This window comes from Arvicola amphibius, chromosome 1, assembly GCF_903992535.2.
Source record: "Arvicola amphibius chromosome 1, mArvAmp1.2, whole genome shotgun sequence".
Lineage (NCBI taxonomy): Eukaryota > Metazoa > Chordata > Mammalia > Rodentia > Cricetidae > Arvicola > Arvicola amphibius.
The window spans coordinates 93,913,895-93,931,976 of record NC_052047.1 but is presented as its reverse complement, the minus strand read 5'-3'; the positions used below and the strand labels follow the sequence as shown (position 1 = coordinate 93,931,976).

General features: G+C 52.7%; 1 protein-coding gene across 2 annotated transcripts in view; it reads right to left on the bottom strand.

Annotated features, from left to right (window-relative positions):
* Positions 1-14,466, bottom strand: part of Kdm4b (lysine demethylase 4B) — an 80,867-nt gene extending 66,401 nt beyond the window's left edge. For both annotated transcript variants that reach the window (XM_038330943.2, XM_038330951.2), the window contains exon 1: positions 14,293-14,466. The gene's annotated coding sequence lies outside the window, so the exon portion shown is untranslated. The remainder of the gene's footprint in view (positions 1-14,292) is intronic.
* Between the last annotated feature and the right edge of the window lie 3,616 nt (positions 14,467-18,082).

Genomic DNA, 18,082 nt, shown 5'->3' with positions numbered 1-18,082 from the left:
CAATCACCAGAGAGACCAAGGGCCAAACAGAAAGTTGCCACCTCAGTAGGTAGCAACCAATCATGACAAGAGTCCTGGAGCCCACACCTCCCTGATTCCAAACTCCTTTCTAAAGTTCCCAAGATGGCAACCTAGGCAGGATGGACTGCCACAGAAGGAGGTTCCCTGAGTGGCTGGAGCCAGGCTATGCACCCCCAGGGAGCTTTGGGTGCATCAGGAGAGGCTGTCTGTCCTCAGTATCCTTGGGAATGTCACTAGAGTCAGGCCACAGTCCTGGGGCTCTCCATGGAGCCCCTGCTAAAGTGATCACACAGAAGCCAGCAAAAGGGTGACACTAGGAACTCCTCTGCAGACTTCTTTCCTGGTACCCACTCACCATCAGGACAGGTCAATACAGAGATAACCAGGGACAGGCCACAGAGGCTTGCTAAAGCTTCCAGTGTGATGTGACAAAGAACTCAGGCACCCAGCACCTGCTCCAAGGCAGCAGGAGTGGGAGGGCAGGAGGCATGGCAGGAGACGCAGAGGCTGGCCCAGGGCACGACAGGATATTATCCCCTGGGGGACAAGGCAGGGCTGGTCCACAGTGCCAGGAAGACAGGAGAAAGCTGCACTCTGCACCCTGCCTGCCCCAGGCAGCAGGAACCTTGGCCACACCATTCTAACCTGTCATCAATGGAGACAGACGTCAGATGTGCCTGGAGACCCAGGGAACAGGCAGGGCCTGGAAGGTGGGCAGTGAGGACTCCCAGAGTCCCAAGGTTCAGGGCTTAAAGCCAAGAGAGGATGGATGTGAGGCCAGAGCCTCAGACAACAGGGTGGTTGCAGACGGCAGGAACAGGTAGGTCACTGGCTTCTGCCAAAGGTAAAGCCCTGGCACACGGTGATGCCAAGGGGCTTCTCCACCTTCCGCAGGAGAACTCAAGAACACAAATCCAAGGCCCTGAGTCCCCAACAGCACACCACTACCTTCCAGAAGGACATAAGCCATCTGTCCGCCCCTCACCCCACCCACCTTGAATTCTGATGTTTCTGCTGTGGTCTATAATAAGCATCTGCTTCTTGGGCACAATGAGAAATGCACAAGCCACTGAAGAGTCACACAGAGGCTTGCGGAGACAGGCAACCAGGCAGACTATGAGGACAGATGTCTCAGCGGAGTGAATGATGGTGAGCTGCTGTGAGTGCACGTGTCGTCACATGGGTGTGGCGGGCAGAGGACACCTGCAGATGCTGGTCCCTGACATCACACAGCCAGGTTTGGCAGCAAGCACTTTATCCACTGAGCCCTCTTGCCAACCCAGAATTGCCTTTTCTCTTTAAAACAATCACACTGGGCCCCAGAAGTTGTTACAGCAACAGAAGATAGACTGTAAGTGGATTGGGGTGTGGCTCGGGATGATGTATGCCTGTCAGACCAGTTCTCAAGGGCTGAGGCAGGGGATTTATGAGTTTGAGGCCAGCCTGGGCTACATAACCAGACCCTGGCTCAAAAACCAGCAAAAATGAAATTTAAAAATTTTTAAACTGTCAGGCATGATGCACACCTTTAATCTCAGCACTCAGACAGATGCAGATGGATTGCTGTGAGTTCAAGCTCAGCCTGAGCCAGGGCTATACCCTGAGACCTTGTCTTTAGAGAAAAAAAAGGGAAAAAAAGGAAAAAACAGAAAGCAAGAACACAAGAAAGAAAGAGAAAATTAAAGTAAATAAAAGTTGGAGGACTGGAGAGGGGCTCAGTGGCTAAGCACACCGCTGCTCTTCCAGATGTGCTTTTGGACCCAGCACCCATGTCAGCTGTCTCTCAATCACCTGTGGCTCCAGTTCCACACACACTTTGATTAGATATTAAAATTTAAAAATTATAAAGCAAATAAATCAATAAAAGGAGTGTGAGACAGTTCAAAAGGTAAAGGTTCTTGCTGCCAAGTCTGGCACCCTGATTGGTGGGAGGGGAGACCAACTCCTGCAAGCTGTCCCCTGAGCTCTCCACACACACTGGGGAAGGCCACCCTTGGGCACACACACAGGGTAAGTAAAGAAATAAAGAAATGCAATTTTTAAGAACTAAATGAAAGTTGAAGGAAAGGTCAAAACTCCCCTAGAAAATGAGTGAACAGCAAAAGCCAACAGGAAGATGGCTTTACTCTGATAAGGTGGCTGACCAGACAAGGGGTCCCTGTAGTACAGACTGCGGGAGATGTGAATAAGAGCAGCTCACCCTGCTGGCGAGGCAGGGAACTGCACATGGACGTGGAGGGGATGGACAGGACCCCAGGAGGTCTTTGCAGCAGGCACGTGGGGAGCTGCAGACAATGGGGACATAGGCTAGGCAGAGGCCAAAACTGTCTGCGTGGAGGCAAGAGAAGCTGGCCTGAGGGCTCCACGCCCAGATGCTGACAGCAGGGGCAGGAAGTTCGGGAGCCTGAGCCTCTAATCAATGGAGAAAGAGCTGTAGGGGCATTGGGCAGGGCAGTGACACCTGCACCATGCGCCTTCCCAACAGACCCAACACTGGACCTTGTTCACATTCCAAAAGCATCAGCAAGCAGAAACCATGAAGGCAGGAGGAGGCCCAAGAAATGACTTTATTTCAAGGAAATAGCATGGTCAACACAGGGGACATGACCACAGAACTTGCACAAAAGCCAGAACTGTGAGCCCCAAGACAAACATGGAAAACACAACTCCTCAGGGGGGTTCTCAGTGCACAGGGTCGATCCTATTGTCAGCAAAAAAAGTTTGTCAAAGGAGCTGACTGAGGGACTCTCCATGGGAAGTGCAGGCCCTGGTGTGGACTCAGCACTGCTGCTAGGAAGAGGGCAGGAGGAAGAGATGGGCAAAGTAGACAGATGGGTGGACGGATGGGTGGGTGGATGGGTGGGTGGGTGGGTGGATGGATGGATGGATGGATGGGTGGATGGGTGGGTGGGTGGATGGATGGATGGATGGATGGGCAGGTGGATGGGTGAGTGGGTAGATAGGTGAAAAGGTGAGGGGTAGAAAGGTGGGTGGGTAGACAAAAACGTGGATGGAAGGACAGAAAAGTGAATAGATAAAATGTCCATTTAGGGCCAGGCGGGGCGTGGGCACACCTTTAATCCCAGTACTTGGGAGGCAGAGGTAGGAGTATCTTTGTGAGGCCAGCCTGGTCTACAGAGCAAGTTCCAGGACAGAGAAACCTGTCTTAGAAAAAAAAATGTTCACCTAGATTAGCTACACAACAGACATGTCCCTCAGTTTGGAGCTAGGTACATGCCTGTTCTTGTGGTGTTCACGGTGCCCCTGTAATGCTGATGAGGCGTGAGAAGCAAGCACAGCCCTCAGACAGACAGCACAAGGCTCAGCTGCTGGGAGGACTGTCCAGGAATTCACCACAGGGTAGCAGGTGAGCTGTGCAAAGAGCGACATGGCTCGGGAGCCCAGCACACTGTGATCATGGAGGAGAGGAGGTCACCAGTGACCCAGGGAGAAGAATCTGTGCCGCACCTCTAAAGGGAAGGCAGGGTACAGGTGGGCACAGAACAGCGGCAAAAGAAGCCTTCTCTCTGCAGGGCTCTCCAGGGTGGCACCACAGTGAGGCCTCACAGTTCTACTCTCTCTCAACAAGGGTCCTAAGGAACAGAGTGAACGCGAGGGGCCATACCAGGGCCTTCTGCAGCCACACTACAAGGACACAGTGGCATCTCTTCTGCCATGCCCGGGGCCTGATCTCATGAAACTCACACAGGCTCAACGCTGTTCCCAGTGAAAAGGATTAAGAGGATATGGGTTACTTGGCCCCTTGGTTCTCTTTCTATTGTCAGGCTACAGTAGTCAAAGTCAAAACGGGGTCTGAGTGACAGATCCGACAGCTTGGCCAGAGGAGTCCCAGGCTGGAGAGAGCATGCATTCAATATCAGAGTACAGATGGCTTAGGCAAAGGGCAAAGTGCCCAATGTGGAGACTTCAAGAGACACCCAGGAGCCCTTCCTGAATCCCTTGCTAGTGCTAACTTAGTGTGACCCACATGTGCCTGGACCCCAGAGCTGTGGAAAGGCAGAATCGGGTCTTACTTGCTGGTGGTAACCCAGTCTGGCGGGTTAGCTTCCAGTTCATGAAGCCGTATCTCAGAGACTAAGGCAGAGAACACGTGCAGGAGCACACAGCCACACACTGACCCTGCCAGGAACACGCATGAGCAAACACACACTTGCAGTCACACACACTCACTCAGCAAATAATCAGTGTAACTAACACCAATCAGGCCAGGGTGACTTGCCTAGGACAAACATAGGAATGACCAGGCAGTTAGGTGGACCTAGGGAAACAAAGGCAGGGGAATCTCTGTAAGTCTGAGACTAGCCTGGGTTACAGAGTGAGTTCCAGAACAAGGGGTTGGAGGGAGAACTATGGTTGAAATGTAAAATGAAATTAAAAAATAAGCAAACAAAAAATTTTTAAAAAATGGCAGGTACCCACCCCAAGCCCCAGGACCCCTGTGGTGGACTCACTCCACAGGCACAGATACACGAATACACACAATATAAACACACTACACTCCACAGGCACAGATACACGTATACATACAATATAAACACTACACTCCACAGGCACAGATACATGTATACACACAATATAAACACTACACTCCACAGGCACAGATACATGTATACACACAATATAAACACACTACACTCCACAGGCACAGATACACGTATACACACAATATAAACACTACACTCCACAGGCACAGATACACGTATACACATAATATAAACACACTACACTCCACAGGCACAGATACATGTATACACACAATATAAACACTACACTCCACAGGCACAGATACACGTATACACATAATATAAACACACTACACTCCACAGGCACACATACACATATACATATAATATAAACACTACACTCCACAGGCACAGATACACGTATACACACAATATAAACACACTACACTCCACAGGCACAGATACACGTATACACACAATATAAACACTACACTCCACAGGCACAGATACACGTATACACACAATATAAACACTACACTCCACAGGCGCAGATACACGTATACACACAATATAAACACACTACACTCCACAGGCACAGATACACGTATACACATAATATAAACACTACACTCCACAGGCACAGATACACGAATACACACAATATAAACACTACACTCCACAGGCACAGATACACGTATACATACAATATAAACACACTACACTCCACAGGCACAGATACATGTATACACACAATATAAACACTACACTCCACAGGCACAGATACACGTATACACACAATATAAACACTACACTCCATAGGCACAGATACACGTATACATACAATATAAACACACTACACTCCACAGGCACAGATACACGTATACACACAATATAAACACTACACTCCACAGGCACAGATACACGTATACACACAATATAAACACTACACTCCACAGGCACAGATACACGTATACATACAATATAAACACACTACACTCCACAGGCACAGATACAGGTATACATACAATATAAACACTACACTCCACAGGCACAGATACAGGTATACATACAATATAAACACACTAAAAGTTACACAGAAAAACAAATTAAAACTAAGTCAATACTGGAGTATGGACAGGGGTATGGACATGGCTGCTCATGCAGGAAGCCAGGGCCTGTAACACTGCCAGCTCAGAGGAGGGGATCAGACTGATGAGAGTCACCTGTCTGTCCCTTGCCAGCACCCCAGCACCCAGCGCTGCAAGCGAGAGACCTTCCACAAGCAGCACAGCCTCCTGCACACACCTCTGAGCTCTGGGTGCATCCTTGACTACTAAGTACAAGCTTTGGCCAGTGTTTGTCTACTGACCCATGAGCAAGCCTTGCATCAGACACCATAACCAGTGTCTGGGGGACCAAAGATGAAGCTGGATGCCCCTGCCATCCCTGAGTTCACTGAGCCCAGTGGTCTAAGCCAGGTCCCTTCACCTGCCACTGCCTCATCCAGTTGAGGAACAAATCAGGACAGCTAGGTCAGTCAGAGGCATCTGGTCCACACACACATGCAAAGATGCATGGACACGCACACATGCACATGGACATGTGCACATGCACGGACGCACACAGACATGGACATGTACACACACACACACACAGATGCTGCCTGCCCAGCACCACAGCCATCTGAAGCAGGCACCATCACTATACTGTCCCAGCTGGTGAAGGAGATATAGGACAGGACATGGCTTGCCCAAGGCCACCCAGAAGTAGGGGTGTGGGGGGCACAGGAGACAACAATGGCATGGGTGGAAATGCTGAGAACAAAGGTCGCAGCCCTCAGAGGAACATGAGGAAGTACTGCCAGTCCTGTCAATCACTGACAAGGTCTGGAGTTGGAGGAGAATGCAGACCTTCCCAACAGCTCAGGAAAATAAAGGGGACACAGCAAAGGTCAGACACCCTGCAGTCGGAGACATCAATGACTGTCATGACTTGGACCAAGAAATGCTGATGACCCAGGGGTCCCCCCGCCAACACTGTCCTGAAGCAGTGGAAGGCATGATGCAAAGGCCTCAAGCACTGCCGAAGGCTTCTGCCATCATGGGCCATGGCCCTGACACTCCCCAGCCTGTGAGCCTAGGACACAGCAGCTCCTTCACTCTGGGAACACCACCCCAGGGCTTTACATGTGGGTCCGTCTGTCCACATCACCTGCAGGACACCCAGTGCAGGGCAGTGCCCAGGAGGCTCCATTCAGTGCTCCCTGGAGACTGTCCCATTCACCCCCAACCCCACCCCGTGCTAATGTCCCAGCACCTGGCCTGACACATGAGGACTCATCTCAGGAAACAAACTATGCAGCTCATTTCAAAACAAAACAAAACAAAATTAAATATTATAAATTTTTACCTTTTTTTTTGAGACAGTGTTTCTCTGCGTAACTCGCCTTGTAAACCAGGCTGGCCTCGAACTCAAGGCATGTGCCACCACCACCTGGCTACTATTTGTTTTTATTATTTATTTTGGGGGAAGTCATGCATGTTGAAGTCAGAGGACAACTGGCAGGGATTGGTTCTCTCCGTCCACACTGTGAATCCTGGGAACTGATCCTGGTTGGTCAGGCTTCACAGCAAACCCCTTCACCTGCTGAGCCATGTCACCGGGGCCCCACAGTTGATTTTCATACCACACATTGTGGGGTGTGAGGGAACAAGCCTAGAGCCCAGTTACCAGGGCTGGCCCTTACCCGAATGACGCCCTCATGCCTCTAGGCAGCTGGTGAGAACTGGGAGACAGCAGCCACCCTCAGGCCACGGCACAGCAGATGAAGACAGGAGTGCTCAGCATGGCAGGCAGTGTGAGGCCTTCTCCCTCCCCCATGCTGGAGGGATGGCCCAGTGGTTAGAACACCGGGTACCCTGACAAAGGACCAGGTAGGTTCAGTTCTCAGAACCCCCAAGGCAGCTCACAACTGTCTGTACCGCCAACTCTCGAGATCTGACGCCCTCTTCTGGCCTCAGCAGACACTGCACAGACAAAATACCCATACACATGAAATAATTAAGTAAAAATATTTTACAAAGCCAGGCGGTGGTGGCGCACGCCTTTAATCCCAGCACTCGGGAGGCAGAGGCAGGCGGATCTCTGTGAGTTCGAGGCCAACCTGGTCTACAAGAGCTAGTTCCAGGACAGGCTCTAGAAACTACAGGGAAACCCTGTCTCGAAAAAAAAAAATTTTTACAAAGCAACACGGAGTAAGATACCCTTGGTTCACTGCTGCCATGCCTACTGGAGGCTCACACTGAGGCCAGGCTCACCTGCTCTGTTTGCACTTTCTACTGTGGCTCAGAAATGGAAGGGCTTGCAAGAGGGCTCAGCAGGTAAAGGCGCTTGCTACAAAGCCTGACCCCCAGACCTCCACATGTGTGCTCTGGCAAACACCCCACCCCACACAATAAATATTATTTTAAAAAAACATTTAAATCCAAAACCAACCATTTCCTAAAGCAACTTGGGCTGGGGCAGTTACTCTGATGGCGACACTTTACATGTCACGTGCGAGGGGCCAGAGCTTGGTAGGTCCACAGTAGGATCACATTAGTAAAAGAAGACCCAGAAATGCCAGATCTGGTCACAACAGGGTCACTGTCATGCAGCTGGCAGACCTCCCAGTACTGTGTCTAACTGCTGAGCCATCCTTCCAGAATGGGGGAGGGAGCAGGAGGCCTCACACTGCCTGTGATGCTGAGCACTCCAGAGGGAAACCCACAGACAATCTCCATGGGGCCTTGGTACTGAGGAGCCCTAAAGACCAAGAGACACCCCACAGTCTTGCATCACACCTCATCCCGGTCTGCTTCTCAGGGTCTCCAAGGCCATGACCCCAGCATTCCTTCCTCCTTCCTCTGCCCATCATCAACCAAGATAGACTGGCATGGCCCCAAGGGCACACCTCTAAGAAACCACGACCATCTCACAGGCCAGCTGCCCCTGGCCTGCTCGCCCACAGTGCCAGGACAAGCTGTGCACACTGGGTTCCGCTCACAAGCTGCCGCGGCGCCTGCCCCAGGCACACTCAGTCCAACTACACAGAGGCAGCATAACAGCATGCCACCCCAGCTGCCGCCACTCCCAGCGACCATGTCAACCAGCTGCAGACAAACCATCTGGTAGAGAGCCACAGGGACAGGTGGAAGCAGAGGACCCGAACCTGAAGGGTTCCCTGTGCTGAATTAGGCCACTGGTTACTCTGGCTTGGGATCTTGGGGCTCCTAGCTGCAGCATGAAAGCACTGCAAGGGATCCCTTTAGGTCTCCAAGGTACCAGTGACCCCTAAGAGGGGGTCCTAAATTCCTGGGGCGCTCTCCCACAGTCTCTCTGCCCACACCCTCTCTGAGGTGGTCGCACACAGGGACCCCTTATGGCTGATCCTCTCTAATTGAAGAGACTGTAAGAAAAAAAATCTCATGAAGAGGACACAGGAGTTTGGGGGAGCTGCTGAGACCCACTGGTTCCCCAGTCCTGGCTGTCCCCCTTCTCTCACCATGCCCAGGAGTTCATGGCACATCCCCCCCCCCCAGGGTCAGAGGGACTCCAGGGACCAACCACCCCACAGCCTCTCCTCTTGCAAGGAATCACCTGGTTCCACATCCCCCAGGACAGGGCCAGTCTTGGCTGTGCAGGGACCCAGTGCCAAGAGCTACCCTGGAAAAGCACTGCAGCTGGAGTTTGCCCAGGTTCTACCTGTAGCATGTCCAGACATACAGCTGTCACGCAGGTGGGCCCAGAGGTTAAGGTTTCAGTCTTCTGTGCTTCCTTCTGTACTTGAAAGCCACCAGAGCAGTGACCACAGCCTGCTTTGCAGACCAACTCTGTCTACTATGCAGGAATGAGCAGCCTGGCCCTCCAGTGTCAGTAAGAGGGGCAGCCCGGGCCAGGATGGCCAGGGGAAAGCCCTTGCTGTGCAAGGACATGAGTCTGAATTCCCAAAAATCGTAACAACCAGGCGAGAATGAGCAGGCCTGCGATCACAACACTTCGGGGGGAGAGGGCAGGAAGAATGAGCAGGCCTGCAATCACAATACTGTGGGGGGGGGGAGGCAGGAAGCTCTCTAGGGACCAGTGACAGAGTGTTTGCTGTACAAGTGTGGAGAGCTGAGTTCAAATCCCCAGAAAACCTGGTGAAGGACACGTGAGCTTTGAGGCAGAGACAAGAGCTGGAGGGCTGGCTGCCCTGGTGTGTGCATTGGGAGGCAAGAGGTTGCACCCTGTGACAGTGAAAGCAGAGATCCACACCTAAGTCCTGACACATGTGCACACACAGAGATTTTTAAAAAAAAAAGGCCACAGGGTCCACAGGGCACGGATGGCTTAGCACAGACTTGTCCCCAAAGCTGTGTGCGGCTGACACTACTGGGGAGGGGAAGGGAGGAAGCAGACAGACACAGCGAAGGTGAAATCTGGAAACATGAATAAAGCAGGGTTATGGCAGGCACCCGAAGAGTGGCCCTCACCCAGAGCTGCGATGGAAACCACCTCTCTGGCTAGGTGGCAGCAGAAGCCACCTCTAGGGGCAATGGAGTTCTTCCCACAACCACTGGCACTGGCTTAGAGAGAGGCTGGGGGCTTATGACATGTCACCCAGAGGAGGGGGATTCCACAAGGCCCAAGGTAGGACCCATAGGAATAGACACCCAAAGTGAGGAAAGGCAATAAGCCCTTGTTATCTGTCTGGGGCTGGGATGAACCCAGGACCTACTATGTGCCAGCCGAGCATGCACCACCAAGCCGCACTCCCACCCCAGCCATATTTCTTCGCAGCTGTTTGTAGTGTGTGTGTGTGTGTGTGTGGGGGTGTTGGAAGCCAGAGGTCAACAAGGGAGTCCTCCATCACCCTCCACCTTATTTTATTTTCCTGGTCTCTGCTGAAAATGGAGCTCACCATTTTACCTAGGCTGGCTGCCCTGGGACTCTGTCCCTACCTCCCTGTGCTGGGGCTGCAGGCTCACTGAGCAGTGGCTGGCTCTTATGTGAGCTGACATCTGAGCTCGAGCCTGTGCTTCCGCAGCAGCAGTCCCGACCCTTTTCCAGCCATGGATTTGTGGCTGTGTTTGGAGACAGGGTCTCTATGTATCCCAGGCTAGCCTGGAACTCTGGCTCCACCTCCTGAGTGCTGAGATGCGCACCAGTCGGAAGGGTGCTGAGCACATGCTAGGCTGTATTCTACTCACCAGTCCAGCCCCGGCCCCAAGTTTCATTGTTTAGTAGACTTAACTTTTCTGGAGTGGCTTTAGGTAGTGATGCCTCATGCTTTCCTGTCCCACTGAGAAAGGCACAGCAGGTATGACAATGACAGAGCCCAACACATTATCCAGCCAAGAAGAGGGTCCCAGAACAGACCACACCCAGTGGGGCTGAATGGAAAACCAACTCATCTTCTTTTAAAAATCAATTCACAGGGGTCTGGAGAAATGGCTCAGCTAGGAAGTACACTCTTCCAGAGGACTTGGGTTCAATTCCCAGCACCCACATGGCAGTTCACAACTATCTGTAACTCCTGTTCCAGGGAACCTGACACCTTCATACCAATAAACATAAGATAAATTTAAATAAATTATTTAAAAAAATAAAAATCAATTTATTATTTCAAAGTTGTTTTTGTGGTATTAAGGTAGAGTCAGGACCTCACTCCTTACCACTGTGACCTGCCTGGCTGGACACTACTTAGGCTTAGCAAGTCACTGGGTCCCTGTCACCCTCTCTGAAGCAGCCAGTGTAAGAACAGCCCACAAATTCAGGGACATCATTGTGGAGGAGAAGGCCAAGATTAGAGAAATGAGTCAACAGAAGTCAATTAGCAACAAGTTGATCAAAGCAACAGAATGGGGTACAGCAAAGGGAGGGGTGTCAGTACCAATTCAACAGAGCCAAGGAAGCCAGAGTGGGACCTGCACAGGACGGGCGTGGGGTGCCAAGGACTGTCACAGGCAAATCCTGTCCCTGCAATCACAGGCCTGGATTGGAGACAGAGCCAGTGGGAGATGGGCGCAAACAGAATAATCACTAAGCAATCAAGGCGGACGGGTGGCGGGATCTGGGACAAGAGAGGCAAGTGAATCTACAGGGCTGAAGGCCAGGTCCCAGGTCTCGTGTGGAGGGACTTGGGTGAGGAGCAGCTGCACACTGAATGCTCACCCCAGGGGTGACCTGGCTACAGTGGACTGAGCCCGTGGGGACAGTGGGACAGTGCAGAAAGTTTTCAAGCTCCTGGCTCCTTGCCCTTGCCCCTCAAGGCCACCCGAGGAGAGTAGCGTGCTGGGCACCCACTCTACAGATGGAGGAGCCAGGATGCTGGAGAGAGCAGGAAAGGACATCCCTGTCTGCAGGAGGGACCTCAACCTCTGGGATTCCACCATGGCCTGAACTCCAAGGATGAGAGATGAAGCCCAGCACCCCACCCCCAGGCCCTGCAGTGACAGGTCTCTCCAGAGGCTGGCCATCTGCTACAGTCTGCTCCCTGCCCCCTGCTCCCAGGAGGCTGAGGACTGGTGGCTCTGACCTTGGTTCTGGAGCAAGGGACAAGCCCAAGGCCACCAGGCTCTGAACCCTCCACCCCACCTCCAGATCCCTAGACAACCATCTGAAAGTGTCTCGCGGCCCACACCTCAACCCCTCACCCCACATGGCCTCACTGTCTATGGGTGCTGAGTTGGCCCCAAGCAGCCTCCTCCCAGCACTCCCAATGAGCCCCAGGCCCCTGGAGTGAGACTTTGCACAACCTGCCAACTGACAGGCCAGGTGACTCCCCACAGGTGTCAGGTGGCACAGGGACAGATGGCTACCCTGTGCTGGGGCTCCCAGCACAACATAGGAAGAGGCAGGCAGAACAGGGAGCCAGAGCCCAGCAGAGGAGGGGGAGCAAGTACCGGAAGTCTAGGTCAGGGCTGGGTGGGCTGGGAGAATAGAGGGCCCCTGGGATGGGAAGGAGACAAGCTATGGGTTGGGGACAGATAGCTACAGGATAGTGGCTGAGTCTCTAGAGAGCCCTCTATGTAGTCAGCAGCCATCACCCTGGGAAGAAAGAACTAGAAAACCACTTGTACTCAGACCTGTACATTCCCAGGTCTGCACGCACAAACTCACACTGGCACATGGAGCACCTGGCACAGGGACACTTCTAACCAAACACCAAACACCCTAGGGCAATCTGGGCAATTCAACCTCTTGCCTCAGGCTTTGTGTCCTCCCAGGGGGAGCATGTCACCCAGTGTCTTCCAAAAGGACCCCCTAAGTTTCAGTACAGGGCACCCACAGGTTTGGAGAAAAGGAGAAGGGAAGACGAAAGCTGGCTGCTGCTAGTGCAGGATGGGAAAGAAAACGCTGGCCCTAGCTGGGGACACGCCCTCCTGGTGGCTCTGAAGGCAGCAATTACTGGAGAATTAAAGAGAATGATTACCCTTTCTTGGTAGGGGGAAAGCCTCTGAAGACCCACGTAATGATCCCATTTTGAGGCAAGAGTTGTTTGGGGACGGTGCAGGCTCCAGCCCAGGGACTGTCAGATACACAACTATTGGGACACAGAGACATCCCCGGCCCCGAACCTTCTGCAACCAAGATCCTCAGAGCCTTAGAAGGTGCAGATACCAGGCTGCAGGCTGCAGGCTGAGCAAACCCCACTTGCACACAAGGAAAGATACACTCTTTCTTTTTGCTTTTTGAAACATGTTACAGGATCCACCCTCTCACTAGCAGAAAAAAAACTAGCAACTCGGGCAAGACACTTCCCCAGGTGTTACTGAATTATTAAAGCAATGCCATCCTTTCCCCTCCCCCAGTCAGACAGATGGGACAAGAGGAAGCCCAGGAGCGGCAATGCTCGAACCACACCGCTTACACCATCAAATCTGCAAACCAGGACCCAGGCAGACCAGATTCCCTCATACTCGTACCTGGCTCACCGTAGTCCCCCCCCAGCAGACCCCCCAACCTGCCAAGAAGCCCCCAGCTTTCCTACAACCGTAGGAAAGTCATCCCCAGCTGTCCCCGGCTCTGCTGGCTTCCTGGGAAGGAGAAACGGGGCTGTCTGCCGGTGGACGCCCTGGACGGGTATGCACGCGGGCAACTGCACAATTCATGGTTTACAGAGGGAAGAGGACTTGAAGGCAGAGGGACCCGGGAACGGATGATGCGAGGTGAGAAGGCTGCCATTGCAACAGTGAATACGTGTGCTATTTATTTTAACTTAAAAAATGCAGATTACATAGTGATTTAGGGATTCTGGGACAAGAGGGGGTCAAGTTTGGAAGGCATTGATGGATGGGGTGTTTGGAGGGGACAGCATCTGTGTCCCCTAAAGGAAATCAAAATCCAAGCGGGGAGGAGCAAGGGCTTGGAGTGAGCTTTATATTTTCAAGGATTTGGGGGTGCTGAAGGGATGGCTGGACCAGGCCACCCACGCTGTCATCTTTTGTGCCCTGGAAAGGGGACGCGGCGCCCCGCCCCCGCCCCGCCTTTGTCCGGCCCCATCGCCCCCCCCCCTAAAAAAAAACACACCCTCCTTTCCCAGGCACACTGTCGTTTTGTCGATCAACAAACAGCAGCTTCGCCCGAGCGGACAAAAGCCCGACGCACCCCACCGCCTCGCGGAGTCGAGTAGGCCGCAGCCGAAGCCTCGGCCTAGAGTATGAGTGGTGTCCGCGAGGCGCGGCGCGGGGGCAGGCATGGCGGCTGCGCGGCCCCCCGGAGGGCCCTGGAAGCTGCAGAACACCGCCGCCGATCGCACACTCACCTGGCGCGGCGCGCGCGGCCCCGAGTGTGGACAGCGGGCTGAGCGGCGCGTGCTCGGCCACCTTGCGTCGCCCCCGCCGGGCCTTGCTCCCGCGGTCGGGCCGCTCGGCTCCTGCCTTCGCCGGGTTCGTTCGCTGGTTCGATCGTTCGGTTGCTCGCGGCCGAGCCCTCAGTAAGCGCCTCGGGCGGGGAGGCGAAGCTTCACGGGGCGGGGCGACGGCTCCTCCTCGGCCGCCATTGGGTAGCCAGCCCACGCCCGCACGATGATTGGTGGCGGCTGACAGCTCCGCCCCTCCCCTAATCAACACCGCGCGGCCCCGCCCTCCGCGACCTGGGGCGGGCGCAGGCACTCGACCTCTTCCCGTCATTGGTCCAACCACGAGGACGCTCCAGCACCCACTCACGTGCCCGGTGACCGGCTCAGCTCTCAATGGGTGCTGTGCACGCCCGTCTAAAGGGACTCAGCCAATCCGACAACGGCCGGGACTAGTATAGCCCGGAGCGCAGTCAGATTGACAAGAGCGTTCTCAGGGACCCCGCTGAGAGAAGCGCGGATTGGCGCTCGGCACCGGCCTCTGAGCGCCTATTGGTTAGAACTGAACGTCAATCACTGTCTTGCTGCTCCAGGCCCCACCCTATTATCAGGCGGTTGTTGAGTACGTGATATCCTGCACAACCATGCAGTCCGTGGGTCCGAGACGCCGAGAGACAGCAGTTCGAGACCCGCTGGATCAAGACCCGGAGCCAGGATTTGAGCACAGCTTTGCAAAGGGCCGAACTAGGGTACAGAGGATCCGCTGTTCCCCTTAACGTGCGTGAGTTCTGCTGGGGCGTGTCTCTGGGGAAGTCACCTAACTGGGCTTCGGTACCGCCCATGAAGTGATAGCTGTGCCCACGGAAAACTTTGCAATAATTCAATGAAAAGAGTGGTGCTTTTTCTCTATTTCACAATCTTCCTCGGTTCTGCTCTCTACAGCTCAGTATCTGTGCACCCAAATCCCAGCTACAGCTATGGCTCTATGGAGGGTATCTATAGTTTTACATTTCTATTATTTTGTGTATATGTGCCCTGTTAGGGGGGTCACTTGGGAGCTGACTCTCCTGCCATCTGGGTACCAGGATCAAACTCAGCTTTGTCAGACTTGGTTGCAAGTCCTTTTACCCACTAAGCCTACTTGCTGGTCCACCATCATTATTTCTTTTGTTCTTGATCAAACAAGGGTGAAGGTGTGCCCGTTTTATGGGACAGGACTAGAAGTCCTTCGACTTTAACACCTATACCTGAAAGTACCCTCCTCGGAACAAGTCATTTGCTTCCCCTTTCCCCACCCCCGACTCCCCTTCAGTCACTAACTCCCAAGGTTATGCAGAAATTATCCCAGACTGGATGGCTCTTGAATTATTTTTCCATGCTCTTCACTGTGCGATTACTGCAAGGGAAACAGCCATTGTTATGCCGTCACCACCACCCTGCCCTCACGCCAGGTCAGCTAAGAGATGGTGGCACACTCCTTTAATCCCGGCACTGGAAGGTAGAGGCAGGTGGATCCTAAGTCTTCAGAACGAGTTCCAGGACAGCCATGGCTACACAATGAGTCTTGAAAAACCAACAAAAAGACCCTGTCTTGAACAGGCAGGTGAAACAGCTCAGTAAGCTTGCCATCTAGCCAACCTATCTGATCCCAGTTCCTCAGACGGTGAGGGAAGCACCTTTGTTTTGGTTTCCATAGACGGCACACATCTGCCTGCACAGGCACACACACACACTCAGCTCAAAGGAAGAGTCACGTGTGCTCACCACATTTTCAAGGGCACATGACCTTGGTGGAGGACTACCATTAGTAATGTTTTGCTTTTAATTGTTCTGCCCTCAGGCTTCCTACAAAGTGGTATGGGCACTTGTTTGAGCTGGGGAGGTTGGCTCAGCAGTTAACATGGTGGCCTGCTCTTGCAGAGGCCAGAGAATTCGAACACCAGCACCTATGTCAAGTGGCTTCCAACCAGCTCCAGCGGATCCAACATCTGTTGCCGCGCCCCACACCCCCGTGTCTGCATTCGGTGTGCTGGCACCCAGTTCGCGAGATTCGGGCAAGGGGCTGGAGGTTAAAATACACACACACACAGAGAGACAGCGACACGGGTCATCCTTGAATTCCCCAAGAAGGCCCTCTTTATTGTGTTCAGGGGCAGATTATATAGATAGCCACGCCCCAGCCAAACCCACCAGAAACCACTCTCCTGCCATCAGGAACTCCTGAAGGTCTCATGCTTGGAGTAGCTGTAGGCACTCAGATCAGGGGATTACAAGAAATTCAGGATCTGGGGTCTCCTGCTCCCAACAATCTGTAGCCTCCAGAGACACCCACTCATACATTCATATATTTAAAATTTTCTAAAATCTTTTACATGGTGGCCCATGCCCCTCAGTTGTAGCACTGGGGAAGTAGAGGGAGGTAGGCCCGAGTTCCAAGTCAGTCTCAAGGTTTCACACTAAGGATGGAACAGTTGTTTGGTTTCCGAGACAGGATTCCCTATGCAGCCCTGGCTGTCCTGGAGCTAGCGCCGTCAACCACACTGGTCTCACAGAGCTGCCTGCACCACCATGACCAAGTATCACTATGTAGCCCAGGCTAATCTTGCAGTCACGATCTTAATGTCTCAGTCACACAAATACAGGCTGAGGCATACCGCAACAAACCCAGCTCTGCCCTACGTTCCTTAAAAATAACGTCATGTTGGTGAGGGCTGTGTGTATCAAGGTACTTTTGGCCAAGCCTGACAACCCAAGTTCCATCCTCAAGTCCCATATGGTGAAATGACTTCAAGCTTTTAAAATTTTTTTAGACATATGTGTATGGTGTTTTGCCTGTATGTTGTGTGGAGTCCTGCAGAGGCCAGCACATGCTTGGGAACTGGCATTACAAAGCAGGTTGTTGCATCACGTGGGTGCTGGGAATCAAACCCAAGTCCTCTGCAAGAGCAGCCAGTGCTCTGACCTTTCCAACCCCACATGTATTTTTTTTAGTAATATTTTAGTCTTTTTTTTTAAGATTTATTATGTATACAGTGTTCTGTCTGTCTGCTTGCTGGCCAGATCTCATTACAGATGGCTGTGAGCCACTATGCGGTTGCTGGGAATTGAACTCAGAACCTCTGGAAGAGTAGTCAGTGCTCTTAACCTCTGAGCCATCTCTCCAGCCCCCCACACACACGTGTATTTTTTAAAAAGTAGACTCATCCTTGACTTGAGACCAGCAGCTGAGGCTCCCCCCTCAACCATTCTGAGCAACCTACTGTGCCCCCCCCCACCATGCTCACCAACCCACCGACCAACCCACGACTCCACAGGAGCTTAGACCCTTCTGCAGCACATCAGCCCCACTAGCAACCAAAGAAGCCCTCCCACGCTCCAACCCCCAGGGCCAAAGCCTCTGCTCTCCCAAGTTAGCACTGCCTTTTCCCTGTACATCTTCAACATCCACTTTTCTATAAACCTGTGGGGTCGTCTACCTTCCAGAACAGGGGCCAGCAAACTGTCAGTCAAAGGTCTGACTGCAGCAAGAACAACGGGGATGAGTGAACAGCTGTCCGCACAACATCTGCACAGCCAAGCTGTGCCCTGGACACCAGTGCCCTTATGCCCACTGTCTCAGCCTCTCAACTTGTTTTCATGACAGTACCACAAAGCAGTTCAAAAACACAAATATTCAAATCTGCAGAAAAAAAATTTAATTGAGATCTAAAATCTGAACAAAAAAATTGAACTTCAGAAAACATTCACATGGACACAT